Source organism: Rhineura floridana, chromosome 1, assembly GCF_030035675.1.
Source record: "Rhineura floridana isolate rRhiFlo1 chromosome 1, rRhiFlo1.hap2, whole genome shotgun sequence".
NCBI classification, from domain to species: Eukaryota; Metazoa; Chordata; class Lepidosauria; order Squamata; family Rhineuridae; genus Rhineura; species Rhineura floridana.
Genome location: NC_084480.1, coordinates 122947407 through 122962774, shown reverse-complemented (window position 1 = coordinate 122962774; position 15368 = coordinate 122947407). Strand labels below are relative to the sequence as shown.

General features: G+C 43.4%; 1 protein-coding gene across 26 annotated transcripts in view; it reads left to right on the top strand.

Moving 5' to 3' along the window:
- ELAVL2 (ELAV like RNA binding protein 2) overlaps positions 1 to 15368 on the top strand; it is a 142414-nt gene that overhangs the window by 67861 nt on the left and 59185 nt on the right. The gene's annotated exons all lie outside the window — the stretch shown is intronic.

Sequence of the window (15368 nt, the reverse complement as noted above, 5' to 3'; positions counted from 1 at the left end):
AATTCATAGGTCTCTGTCTCAAGTGCAACAAATTCCATAACCTTCAAAAGATTGAACCTAGCCTATAGGTTGCCAGTTAAGCTGTAGGTCACCCATCACTGTGAGGCCTTTCTAAGCTTGTTCGTGTTTTTAATAGTTTTACAAAGTCCCTCCTGACTTTGTTTCAAGGTTCTGCATTTGCATTATTCTCTTGGCAGCTTCCCAGTATTCCATGTCATCCTGCCCCCATTTTTGTTCCCATTCATCACCCTTTTTGAAGTTGGCTGCCATATTGACACTTAGTTCTTGGAATTTCTCCTGAGCTTTCAAGCCTGAAAGGCAGCAAGGAATTTTAATTGTTGTAAATCTCTAGTGCTTCAAAAGAATTGCACTTGTGGCTCACAGTCAGCTTGCATAATTAACAGTATATAATATTTTAGCGACTTAAGTGATTTTTAGGCATGGTTTGGCTTAATGCACTTTATGGAAAGGAACAGATAGTGCATATGCCTTGCCAACTCTTCACTCTGTTTCCCCCTCCCTTGCATTTGCTGCTAAGATATAATATCTTAAAAAACACACCAAACAGTAATATTTTTAGAAAATAGAGAAATGCAATTCAGGTAGGGTATACTTAAAGGTTTGGGGAGGGCTCTGTGCTATCTACTCACCCTTTCTCTAATGGATAAAACAATAGGCCTGGATTCAAAGGGCTGCATGCGGAACTCCTGCACCAAGGCTTCTAAGTGATGGGGGGGAATATTAAAGCACCCCTTTGAACCTTTCCTTAGAATTGTGAGGTGGGTAGCACTGGCAGAAATGATTGTGCCATCCTACTGCTGTCCCACTCTGTCTTTGCACTGCCCCCCATCATTGTCTTTGGTGGCAGTGCCATCCTCTTTCCCCCTGGTGTCCCTGTTCCTCCTTGCATGCTGTTGTTTTGCTGTTGCGGCAGTACAGGAGATTCTCTGCCATTCCCTCCACCACCTCCTCAGCACCTCTTTCTGAGGAAGGTCCAAGGAGGTCCTTCTGAAAGTAAAGCATACTGGGTCCAGTGGCTGGGAAAGGGCTGTTTGAACCTAGGAAACAATTAGCTTAGTTACTTTTCAGGCTTATCCTGAAATAAATCAGTTTGGCTGGTGTTGGCCAACCACAGCTTAATCTTTGGCAAGCCCTTCAAGCAATTTTCTGAATTACTGGTGGTAAAGCTGGCCTAAAGATGCCTAACTCAGTTCAAAATGGAGTGCCATCCACTTCTTTTCTTATGGGTTTCCCCTGGCCTTGGGTAGAACTTTCCAAATTTGGACCTGTGCAAGATTGTTCACTTTCTAGGAGAAACTTGTTTTTGATTAATTGAAGTTATATACCCTGGGAATGTTGGGTGACAAAGGGAAGGGAGTGTGCGTAGATATTTTCAGACTTGTGATATGGTAATTGAAAGCATTGAGACCTCTCTCAAAATGTGTAGCCTGTAAATAAAATGTGGACATTTTTGCCGGTGGTGGTAAAAAACAATTTTATGGTATTTTTTATTTTATTTATTGCACTTGTATACCGCCCCATAGCTGAAGCTCTCTGGGCAGTTTACAGCAATCAAAAACATTAAAACAAATACACAATTTAAAAAACATATTTTAAAAACAGTTTAAAGCACAATTTTAAAATTCAAAACAATATAAAAACAATTTAAAAACACATGCTAAAATGCGTAGGAGAAGAGGAAAGCCTTGACCTGGTGCCGAAAAGATAACAGTATTGGCGCCAGGCGCACCTCGTCAGTAGGATAATTCCATGATTTGGGGGCCACCAATGAGAAGGCCGACTCCCTTGTTGCCACCCTCCCAGCTTCCCTTGGAGTAGGCACCCGGAGGAGGGCCTTTGATCTTGAACTTAGTGTAAGGGGGGGTTCGTATCGGGAGAGGCGATCCATCAGGTATTGTCGTATCAAGCCGTGTAAGGCTTTATAGGTCAAAACCAGCACCTTGAATTGAGCTCGGAAACATACAGGCAGCCAATGCAAGCGGGCCAGAATCGGTTTTATATGTTCAGACCGTCTGGTCCCTGTTACCAATCTGGCTGCTGCATTTTGCACAAGCTGCAGTTTCCGAACCATCTTCAAAGGCAGCCCCACGTAGACTGCATTGCAGTAATCTCATTTGGAGGTTACCAGAGCATGGACAACTGAAGCAGGTTATCCCTGTCCAGATAAGGACATAGTTGGGCCACCAACCGAAGTTGGTAGAAGGCACTCCGTGCCACCGAGGCTACCTGAGCCTCAAGTGACAGAGATGGTTCTAGGAGAACCCCCAAGCTACGAACCTGCTCCTTCAGGGGGAGTGCAACCCCATCCAGAACAGGTTGGACATCCACCATCCAGTCAGAAGAACCACCCACTAGCAGCATCTCAGTCTTCTCTGGATTAAGCCTCAATTTATTAGCCCTCATCCAGTCCATTGTCGCAGCCAGGCACCGGTTCAGCACATTGACAGCCTCACCTGAAGAAGATGAAAAGGAGAAATAGAGCTGCGTGTCATCAGCATACTGATGGCAACGCACTCCAAAGCTCCAGATGACTGCACCCAATGGTTTCATGTAGATGTTGAACAGCATGGGGGACAGAACTGACCCCTGCGGAACCCTATACTGGAGAGCCCAGGGTGCCGAGTAATGTTCCCCAAGCACCACCTTCTGGAGGCGACCTGCCAAGTAGGAGTGGAACCACCGCAATGCAGGCCCTCCCACTCCCAACTCAGCTAGTCTCCCCAGAAGGATACGATGGTCGATGGTATCGAAAGCTGCTCAGAGATCAAGGAGAATCAACAGGGTCACACTCCCCCTGTCTCTCTCCCGACAAAGGTCATCATACAGGGCGACCAAGGCTGTTTCCGTGCCAAAACCAGGCCTGAAACCCGACTGAAATGGATCCAGATAATCAGTCTCATCCAAGAGTGTTTGGAGCTGGCCTGCAACCACTCGTTCCAGGACCTCGCCCAGGAAACAACAAAAGGTCTTAAAACTAGAAGAAATATAACTTAACAAATCAGGTAGCCTACATTTCTGCGCTGGTGCTATGGGTTCTTTTTTTGACCTGGGTGGGTGGGAGTTGAGAGAATACCTTGTGCAACTTCCTTAACGAGTAAAGTGCCAGATGTGTTGGCATGGAGATAAGTGCTCAATTTTATATTAATACTGCCAGCTTACTTACAACTTAACCTTCCAAATGGCATTCTTTTTATTTCTCCAGTGTAATGTTTTGTAAGTTAACAATAAAAAAAATACACAAAGCATCTAACCAGTTCTCTAATTCATGGTACAGATGTACAGAATGCTTCACCATTTGCTACCTCCCATAATTTATTTAATAGAACAAGCAAACACAACAGTTGGCTTTGCTTTCGGGGAGAGGGGGAATAGGATATAAAGTGGAGAAGTAATGGATAAGGGGTTCTTGTGCCAGTGCTGCTATGCTCCAAAATGTCATCCCTCCCCAAATCTCCATACTTTCATTTGGGACCATGTTGTAGAGGTGCAAGGACATCATTTGGAATGGAGAAGCATTTGCTAGGTTAAGTGCTAAGCACCCCTCCCACTTCAGCTTCTCAGCTTAAAATCACTTTTCCTCAAGCTGCTCTTCCACAAAGGTTTTACTATGCACAGTTGTTATTTATTTAATTTGTTGGTCGCCTCATACCCAGTGGTCTCCAGGTGACTTACAACGCATCTTAGAAACATACAGTATAAAACCAATTTAAAAACACACAATATACAAAAATTTAAAAGCCAAACAAAAAGGACTAAGACAGCATACCAAAACCCTGACTGAAAAGGAAGGTCTTTGCCTGGCCCCTAAAGGTGGATAGAGAAGAAGGTGCCAGGCATGCAGTACAGTTTGGCCTTGGCCTTTTCACTTTTTTTTTACAAACTCTTTACATTGTCTTCTCACTGAACAATCTGGTATCCTACCTAGATCGAACGTGTTTTGTTTTAATGGCAATGAGTGAAGATTTAACTGGGAATATTTGTTGCCTTACCTTGTCTCAGGCCTTACAACTAATTTTTAGTGTATTTTTCCAGTTCGGCCCAGTACATTCCGTTTGCCCTCGCAACAGCCCTTTGAAGTTGGTCTCATTACCACTGTATATTTATTGATATAAATAAAATACTATGGCCAAAGCACCATGGGTTAAAGTGCAAGTGCCAAAGATTTTTGAAGAGAGAAATTTAAATGTTTATATGTTAATGGTAGAAGCCTCCAAACCAACATGGAGCACTTGGTCTTAGAGGACAGCATAGATAACCAGCGGGACATGTTTATCTCTGGATACAAACTCTATAGAAAATACAGGGGAGGACACACTGGAAGTGGTGTTGGTATGTACATCAAAGAGGACATAGATTCTAACAAGGTAGAAATCCCCAAAGGGATTCCTCCACAGAATTGTGGGTGATGATACCAGGCCCCAGGAGTAATTTAGTACTGGGGGCATGCTACCCCAGGCCAAAACGCCCAGGGTGATCTTGAGATGGAGAATGAAATCAAGAGGAGATCCAAAAGAGGAAATGCTGTAGTAATCGGTGACTTCAGTTATCTTCACATATAATAATAATAATAATAATAATAATAAACTTTATTTCTACCCCGCACTTTTTTCCAATAGGACTCAGAGCGGCTTACAACTAAAAAACAACACCATTAAAACATACAAAAGTATACAATTAAAAATAGAATTAAACTGTGAGAAAAATTAAAACCATAAAACATACGTTAAAAACAGCGGACAATTTAAAATAATAAGATCATATAATGTAGTCACCAATCCTATGACACTTAATCCTGGTTGTTCTCTATCCCAAATGCCCGTTGAAATAAAACAGTCTTTACTTGTCGCTGGAAAGACGGCAAGGAGGGAGCTAATCGCACCTCACTCGGAAGGGAGTTCCATAGCCTAGGGGCGGCCACCGAAAAGGCCCTATCTCGTGTCCCCATCATATGTACTTGCGAAGGTGTGGGAAGCACAAGAAGGACCTCACCTGAAGATCTCAAATCCCAGACAGATTCATGTAGGGAGATATGATCTGTCAAATAGCCTGGACCTGAGCCATATAGGGCTTTGTAGGTCAAAACCAGCACTTTGAATTGTGACCGGAAACAAACTGGCAGCCAGTGAAGCTGTTGTAACAGGGGAGTTGTATGGTCCCTGTAACCAGCCCCGGTTAGCACTCTGGCTGCAGCTCTTTGTACCAATTTAAGTTTCCGAACAGTCTTCAAAGGCAGCCCCACGTAGAGCGCGTTACAGTAGTATAAGCGGGATGTAACCAAGGCATGCATCACCCTAGTCAGATCAGGCAGCTCCAGGAACGGGCGCAGCTGGCACACCAGTTTTAATTGGGCAAATGCGCTCCTGGACACAGCAGTAATCTGGGCCTCCAAATTCAAAGCTGAGTCCAGTAGTACACCTAAACTGCGAACCTGAGACTTCAGGGGAAGTGCGACCCCATCCAGCACCGGTTGAATCCCTATTCCCTGATCCGCCCTCAGACTGACCAGGAGTACCTCTGTTTTATCAGGATTTAATTTCAACTTGTTTGCCCTCATCCAGTCCATCACTGATGTCAGGCACTGGTTTAGGACCTGTACGGCTTCCTTGGCTTCAGGTGGAAAAGAGAAATAGAGTTGAGTGTCATCGGCATACTGATGGCACCGAACCCCCAAGCCCCGGACAACCTCTCCCAGCGGTTTCATGTAGATGTTAGATAACGTGGGGGACAAAACTGAACCCTGAGGGACCCCATAGGTCAGTGGCCAAGGGGTCGAGCAGGAGTCCCCCAGTACCACCTTCTGGGCTTGGTCCTCCAGGAAGGACTGAAGCCACTGTAACACAGTGCCCCCTATTAGACTTGGATGCATGTATGTTCCAGTCACAACAAAGTGGTAGCATTTCCAAATATCCTAAATGACTATGCCCTAGAACAGTTGTTTGTGGAACTGAGCCTGGACTTAACTTCAAGTGGCGCTCAGGACCTGTTGTGAGATATAAGTGTTGTTGAACTAACTGGGAACAACAGTGGCCCTAGTGCTATCAAAGTTGCATTATATGTAAATAGATAATTGCCAAGAAAATCCAACACAGTGACATTTAACTTCAAAAGAGGAAACTTTGCAAAAATGAAGAGATTGCTAAAAAAAAAAGGGAAAGTCAGGAGGGTCATATCTCTCCAAAATTCTTGGAGTGGTTTAAAACGGCAATATTAGCTCGGCTAGAATGTATACCACAAATCAAAAAAGGTAGAACCAGGGCCAAGAGGATACTTGAATGGTTGATGAGCAGAGTCGAACAAACTATTTGAGGTAAGAAGGCTTCCTTTAGAAAATGGAATTCTTCTCCATATGGAGAGACAAAAAGGAATGTAAACTCTGGAAGAAGAAAAGCAAGTGAACATAAGGGATGTTAACGAAGAATTTGAGGAGCACATTTCTGAAAATATAAAGACCAACAACAGCAACAAAAATCTTGCTAGGGAGTGGCTAGGGAGGCAGTTGGACCTTTGGATGACAAGAGAGTCAAAAGTGTGCTAAAGAATGATAAGGAGAATGCAGAGAAGCTGAATGAATTCTTTGCATCTGTCTTCAGTGGAGAAGACACAGGGCAGATAGTTGAACCTAAACCTGAACTAACTTCAACAGGAAAGAAGTCTGAGGAACTGAGTCAAATAACGGTGACAAGAGATGAAATTCTAGGCATTGACAAAATAAAAACTGTCACATCACTGGGTTTGGAGTATCTACCCAAGAGTTCTTAAAGAGCTCAAATGTTACATTGCTAGACTTAAAAATATGTAACTTGCCCCTAAGATCAGCTTTTTTACCTGAGAACTGGAAAGTAACACCAATTTTTTAAAAGGTATCCAGGGGTGGGAGGAATACAGTTTGGTTAGTTTAATTTCCGATCTGGGAAAACTGGTGGAAAACATTGTTTAACAGAGAATTACAAACATATAGAAGAACAAGTCTTGCAGAAACAGACCCAGCAAGGTTAAGTCCTGTTTCATTAACCTATTAGAGTTCTTTGAGAGTGTCAACAAGCATATAGATCAGGGGTTGCAGTGTGATGCCTGCAGGTGCAAATGCACACAGAAAGGCCTTCATTGGCACCCCTGGCCAGGGGTCCAGAATCCATTTTTTAAAAATAAGTCTCTGGCTCTCATAGAGAGGAAGTTATGAAGCAAAATGTGCTAGTACCCTTCCAAGCGATTTCTGTGGAATGAGCTATGAAATGGTATACATGTCCACTGAAGTAAGTCTTTGTGTTTAATGTTGCTTACTCCCAAGTAAATTAATACAGGATGTCAACCTACACTTTGAATTAGGGTAGACATTGGGGGAAACAGGGTTCTTGTGCCTTTAGCAGCTATATATCCACAATTAGAACAAGCAGGACATAACTGACATCCCATGCTAAGCATGAGGTTGTCCAGTGCATGGGGGGGAACAATAAATGACTGTACTCTAATTTTTGTGTTCTGCCACATGCCCATTGCAGGCATTTTGTGACTGGTGCCCATAGCACTCTGACATGTGCCCACTGATCCAAAAAAGTTGGTGACCATGATAAAGATAGAGGTGATCCAGTTGACATAGTATACTTGGACTTTCAAAAAGCTTTTGACAAAGTGCCTTACCAAAGATTTCTGAATAAGCTTAGCAGCCATACAATAAGAAGAACAGAAGTAGGAATAAATTGACAGTTCTCCCAACAGAGGGATGTAGAAACTGGAGTCCCCCAAGGATCGTTTCTGGTACTTGTGCTTTTCAACTTGTACATAAATGATCTATAGTTAGGGGGGAGCAGTGAGGTGGCCACGATTGTTGCTGATATCAAAATTATTCAGCACCATCTACTCCAAAATCCTGTTCTCACAGTGGCCAACCAGATGCCTATGGGTATTCTGCAACAGCAGTCTCCCTACCTACAACTTGTAGCAACTGATTTCTTCATTAAGCTATCCACTACAACCCCAAGGTCTTGTTTCCTGATCAGTCATCACAAGTTCAGATCCCATGAACATATATGTGAGATCAAGATTAAGATTTTTTTTTTTTTGCCAAATGTGTGCCACTTTACACTTGTTTGCACTCATTGAGGTATGACCCAGTGTGGCAGCTGGGAAAAAGGCAAATGGCATGCTGGGGATCATTAGGAAAGGGATTAAAAATTAATGTCATAATGCCATTATATACATCTTGGGTGCGACTTGGAATGCTATGTACAGTTGTAGTTGCCTCACTTCAAAAAATATTGTAGAGCCAGAAAAGGGGAAACAAAATGATCAAGGTGATGGAGCAGCTCCTCTAAGAGGAAAGGCTGCAGTATTGGGGGCTTTTTAGCTTAGAGAAAAGTCAAGTAAAAGGCAAGTAACACTAAAGATACATGGTTGAGTATAAAGCACACACAAAGAGGGGGAAATAGACCTGCCCTTGCTTTTCTGATAACTGGTCCCAAAGTGCACACAGTAATTTTCTTGGTTGCTTGGCAATCCTGTCTAGCACACCTACTTGCCCCTGCACCATGAAGGGGAGCAGATAATTGCTCTTCTGCCAGCTCCAAAAGAGTACATAGAATTGGACTAGATGAAAGGGCTGTTGAGATAAAGCTTGTACTTTTGTAAAGTGCTCATGCCTGTTCACAGAAAAACCTGGCGTCATTTGTATATTTGCAAAGAACAATGCTATGTTTTAGGTTCTCTAGAAAGAAAATGCACAATGAGTTGGAATAGCTGTTTTTATTTGCTGTAGGGATTAGTCATGGTTGGATAAAGCATGGTGAAGTAGCATCAATCAGTTGATTGACTGATTGATTGAAATAGGAAGGTTAGTAACTATATAAAAGTCATTTAGTAAAGTACACAGATATGTGTGTTTCTCCAAGTCTCTGTGGCCTGCTTCAAGCATTAATTGGGTGGGACTCCCAGAAAAGTCTGGTGTTGGCCTAGACTTTACACATGATGGCACTGATCTATAATAAATGTACTTTTAACGATAGCAGCCAATGAGAAGCCATGCCCTAACAAAGTGGCATTTGGTGGCAACTACACACAGCTCATGTAATTCATGAAGTAGCATAACAAGACAATCCATTTTTTATTAAGAGTTTTGCTTTTGTTTTATTCTTGCATGTTTATCCCAAAGATACCAAGGTTAGCTGTCTCTGGCTTTTTGTGTCTTTATCTTTGAAGAATTTTTCATTAAGTGGAATACAGATGTGAATTTTTAGGAGGGCATTTTCATGCTCAAAATGCCCATTAACGCTTTATGAGTTGACTAAAGTTGACCTTAATGTTTTGGCTGCTCTGCTAATTCTGGGCAGGGACATTAATAGCAGAACTTTACTTCTTAATGTGAGACCTGGAGGCCATTTCTCATCTCCCATGAGAGGGGCTACCCTGAGCTTAATCAGGAGGGTCAACAACATGAATCTTTTACCAAGGGCAATGTTCTCCCCAGACTGTCTTTGCCTACAAAGTGAAGTGATTGGGTTAGATTATAGTTTGATCTTTGGTAGCGTACGCTCACACACACACTTCCTGTTGATTCCTTGCCGTAGTCCCTTCTCACCCTTGGATTTTGGCAGCAAACGTAGGCAGGCTTATTATGTTTGTGTCTAGGCATGCCCCAAGAGCTAGGCCTCCCCCCCATTCTTGTTCTCTTTGTTGTTGTTATGTGCTTTCAAATCTATTACGACTTTTGGTGACCCTATGAATTGGCGACCTCCAAGAGCATCTGTCGTGAACCGCCCTGTTCAGATCTTGTAAGTTTAGGTCTGTGGCTTCCTTTATGGAATCAATCCATCTCTTGATTGGTCTCCTCTTTTTCTACTTCCTTCTGTTTTCCCCAGCATGGTTGGCTTTTCTAGTGAATAATGTCTGCTCATTATGTGTCCAAAGTATAATAGCTGCAATTTCTAGCTTCTAGTGACAACTCTGGTTTAATTTGTTCTAACACCCAATTATTTGTCTTTTTCACAGTCCATGGTATGCGCAAAGCGCTCCTCCAACACCACATTTCAAATGAGTTGATTTTTCTCTTACCTGCTTTTTTCACTGTCCAACTTTGATATCCATACATAGAGACTGGGAATACCATGGTCTGAATGATCCTGACTTTAGTGTTCAGTGATACATCTTTGCATTTGAGGACCTTTTCTAGTTCTCTCATAGCTCTCCCCCCAGTGCTCGCCGCCTTCTGATTTCTTGACTATTGTCTCCATTTTGGTTAATGACTGCACCAAGGTATTCATAATCCTTGACAAATTCAATGTCAAGGATTTTCAATCTGAATGGAGATTTGGATCTAGATTGACTCTGAGAGATTCTGCTACAGTGACATAGGAGCCCCCTCTACCACCTTGAACAACAGTGTCATTACCAAGTCCATTAATTGGATAAATCCCATCCATGGTGAGATTTGGAAAGGAGTTGCAAGAATCATTAGTGCTAGACCTAATGGTCTTCTACCAGGATCTAGTCAGCTGGTCATGTTTTTGTTCAAGTTCTACTCCGTTGCAGAAGCTCCTTTTACCATTCCAGGGGAAGAGGTCAAACATCAACTCCCATCCCTGTTTCTGTAGTTGTTGGAGCCTTTAAGAACTGCACCAGAATATATTACCTAGTTTTTAACATTTAAGTCCCACCCTTCCTCCCAAAGGGAGCCCAGAGTGGTAAACACATCAGTGATAAAACAATACAATGAAAAAGACATAAAAAATTAAGAGTTGAAAACCTTTTTTAAAAAAGTTAAATTAAAACGTGTATATCAGAGAGTAGGGGCTTACAAGTGAATCCAGCCTTCTAGAGTGAGCTGATATATATCTGTAGCAACCGCAGGGCCTCCAAAAGCAGTGGGGGCATCTAGAGCATAAAGCAGTTGTGGGGAACGTTTGGCCCTCAAGGTGTTGTGAACTACAACATCCATCATCCCTGGCCATTTTCCATGCTAGCCAAGGTTGTTGGAAGTTGTAGTTCAGCAACATTTATAGAGCCCAACTGCTGCCATAGGGGAAAAGATTGAGTTTCAATCTCCTCCCCCATCTCTTTTGAAGTCTTTTAAGTCTTAAAGTTCTAAGAAGTGCATCAAAATATATCTGCTAATATTTATTTATTTATTGTATTTATGTACTGCCCCATACCCGAAGCTCTCTGGGAGGTTTACAATAACTAAAAAAATTAAAAACAAATATACAAATTTAAGAACACATCTTTTAAAAACAATTTAAAACACATGCTAAAATGCCATGGAGAAGAGGAAAGTGGTGTCGAAAAGATTACAGTGTACATTGCCAGGGAGATCATTCCATAATTTTGGGGGCACCACTGAGAAGGCCCTCTACCTTGTTGCCATCCTCTGAGCTTCTCTCTGAGTAGGCACCCAGAGGAGGACCTTGGATGTTGAGCGCAGTGTACGGGTGGGTTCGTTTCGGGAGAGGCGTTCCATCAGGTATTGTGGTCCCAAGCCGTGTAAGGCTTTATAGGTTAAAACCAGCACCTTGAATCAAGTTCGGAAACATACAGGCAGCCAATGCAAGCGGACCAGAATCAGTTTTATATATTTGGACCGTCTGGTCCCTGTTATCAATCTGGCCGCTGCATTTTGCACGAGCTGCAGTTTCCAAACAGTCTTCAAAGGCAGCCCCACGTAGAGTGCATTGCAGTAATCTAACTTGGAGGTTACCAGAGCATGGACAACTGAAGTCAGGTTATCCCTCTCCAGATAGGTGCGTAGATGGGCCACCAACCGAAGTTGGTAGAAGGCACTCTGTGCCACTGAGGCTAGCTGAGCCTCAAGTGACAGAGATTGTTCTAGGAGAACCCCCAAGCTACGAACCTGCTCCTTCAGAGGGAGTGCAACCCCATCCAGGACAGGTTGAACATCCACCATCCGGTCAGAAGAACCACCCTCTAGCAGCATCTCAGTCTTGTCTGGATTGAGCCTCAGTTTGCCAACTGATTGCCAATTTTGCATTGTAATTTAATGGAACATGGATTAAGCCTCAGTTTATTACCCTCATCTAGTCCATTGTCGCAGCCAGGCACCGGTTCAGCACATTGACAGCCTCACCTCAAGAAGATGAAAAGGAGAAATAGAGCTGCGTGTCATCTGCATACTGTTGGCAACGCACTCCAAAGCTCCGGATGAACGCACCCAACGGTTTCATGTAGATGTTGAACAGCATGGGGGACACAACTGAGCCCTGTGGAACCCCATACTGGAGAGTCCAGGATGCCGAGCAATGTTCCCTAAGCACCACCTTCTGGAGCTGACCCACCAAGTAGGAGCGGAACCACCGCTGTGCAGTCCCTTCCACTCCCAACTCAGCCATTCTGGGATACCATGGTCGATGGTATTGAAAGCCGCTGAGAGATCAAGAAGATTCAACAGAGTCACACTTTCTCTGTCTCACACGACAGAGGTCATCATACAGGGTGACAAAGGCTGTTTCCGTGTCAAAACCGGGCCTGAACCCCGACTGAAATGGATCCAGATAATCTGTCTCATCCAAGAGTGTCTAGAGCTGGCCCGCAACCACTCGTTCAAGGACCTTGCCCAGGAATGGAACATTTGCCACCTGCCTATAGTTATTAAGATTTTCTGGGTCAAGGGAGGGTCTCTTCAGGAGTGGTCTCACTATCACCTCTTTCAGCATCCAGGGACCGCTCCCTCGTGCAGAGAGGCATTAATCACTTCCCTGGCCCAGCTGGCTGTTCCATCCCTGCTAGCTCTTATTAGCCAAGAAGGCAAGGATCCAGCACAGAACTGGTTGCACGAACCTGTCCAAGCACCTTATCAATGTCCTCAAGCTGAAACTCCTCCAAGAAATTGGGACAAGGCTGCGCTCTAGGCAAAAAAACCCCTTGCGGTTTAAGAACATACCTATAGCCAACAGATATTTCTATCAAACTTTAAAAAGCAGGGAAATTGGGCAGCTATAGTGAATGCACCAGGGGAGCAGGAGACCTGACCTCCTCTCTGAGATATTGTAGTACCCTACAAATTTGTCAAAATGCAAGCACAATTTGGGTTGGTCTTTCACAGTCCAATCCACTTCCTGTCTAGCTTGGAAGGATTTAGTAACATATGCGTCTGAACATATGGTGAGTGGTGGCAAAGCCTGCCATCTCCAAAGATGGAGAATTACATTCTTGTATGTTTGTTGGTGTTCTTCTTACTTTGCTTCTTTCCTGTGTTACTATTGTTTCTACAGAGAATGTAATCTAGAAAATTATATTTCTCTCATTATTCATCCTAGAAATCTGTGTCAAATTTATTTTTATTAATTTCAAAGCCTTTTTATTGGTCAATCTCATATGATGGCGAATACAGCCTTTTATTTTTCAAATTGGAAGTTATGTTCTATTTCGATTTTGGGCACATTAACTGTTGAATCTGAAACTGCAGTTTGATGTAAAATCAGACTGATTACAATATGTTGCTACTTCAGCAATGACTCTAGCGGTTGGAAAAAACAAACTTGCTCTGCCCAAGATGCATGTTTTCAGCCTGCTATGTTTAAACCACTTCATTTAAGAAAGGGTGGGTATGGTCAATTAAAAACATAAAGCACACCTAGAATTTTGCTAGAATATATTTCACTTCCCACTGTTTTCTCTTGTGCAGACTGAGACACTCCTCTTGTCCATTGGAGACTATTCTGCAGAATAGTCAGTGCCATTATTCCACAATTATTTTTGGCATGTTTTTTAAGGGTAAATTTTGCAAAGTGTTGCTGTACTTCACATATTCACAGAAATAGAAAGAAAAGAAAATGATTTTCTATAGGAAACTTCACTAAAATTGCAAAGTAAATCAAACATATGTAAACTGACTATCTGAGCTATATCAACTGTCTTAATAATGTTGCTTCCTCCCTGCTAAAACAAGATCAGTACAGCACGTCTTCTTTCTATTATTTGGGCTGATTGCAGGTGTTGCCACCACTCACCATATGCTCAGAATCATTTTTGCCTATGAGTGAATATCTCTGCTTTTTAATGCGGGAGGTAAGAAATATGATCCTGTGCAAGTTTGCTTAGGATGGATTGATCATTCACATGCTTATTAAGTTCAATGGGATTTACTCCCCTGCAATCATTGTTAGGACAGGTGAAATTGACCATATGGGATGGGGAGGGGGGGAGGAGGGGGATGTGTGCAGGCAGGAGGGGGAGGGGAGGAGATGAGCAGGTTTGATTATTTGCATGTTTATTGAATTCAGTGGGATTTACTCCCCTGCAATCATGCTTAGGATAGGTAAAACTGATCGGGGGGAGGGAGAGAGGGCTGGAGTGGGCAGTGGAGGAGGGGGAAGGAAAAAGGGAGGGGGAAGGGAGAGGAGGGGAAGGAAGGGAAGGCAGGTCTGATGATCTGCATGTTTATGGAGTTCAGTGGGATTTACTCTTATTTAATCATGGTTGGGATAGGTAAAACTGACCATGGGGGAGTCGGACGGGGAGGGGAGAGGAAAGGGAAGGAGAAAGGGAGGGAAGTCGGGGGGGAAGGATTGGATTGGTGAGGGAGGGGCAAAGAAAGGGGGATTATTTGTATGCTTATTTCATTCAGTGGTATCTACTCCCATGCAATTATGGTTAAGATAGGTAAAACTGCCCATGGGGAGGAGGAGGGGGATGGGTGGGGAGGGGGGAGGAGGGGATTGGAAGGGGATGGGGATGGGTAGGGAGGGCAAAGGAAGGGGAAGGGAATGGGCAAGAGTTAGGGGATAGGAGGGAGGAGATCATTTGCATACTTTTTGAGTTCAGTGGGATTTATTTATGTGCAATCATGTTTAGGATAGACGAAACTGACCTGGGGGAGGGGTAGGGAGGAGAGGGAGGGGAGAGATTGCGTGGGTGGGCACTGGGTAGAGGGGAAGTCCCTTTCCAAAAGGAAAACATTGTGAACAGTATCATTGCTTTTCAGCGGTTCCCTCACTTTTTTATTCTATAGCAGGCACATGTAGCCTCCCATCCAAAGTTAAACCAAAGCTGTCCCTGGCCACATCCACACCAGGCCTTTATTTCACTTTGGACAGTCATGGCTTCTCCCAAAGAATCCTGGGAAGTGTAGTTAGTGAAGGGTGCTCAGAGTTGCTAGGAGATGCCCTGTTCCCTTCACAGAGCTTCAGTCAAAGTGGCTGACTCTGGCCACTGGAGCTCTTGTCAGGGGAATAGGAGTCTGCTCTCAGCACCCTTCACAAACTACACTTCCCAGTTTTCTTTGGGTGGAAGCCATGACTGTCTAAAGTGAAATAAAGGTCTGGTGTGGGGGCATAATAAACACTAGAAAAAATCTGTTTATGTATAAATTCTTCAACATCTTTGGGGCTTTGGTGCCTGAAGAA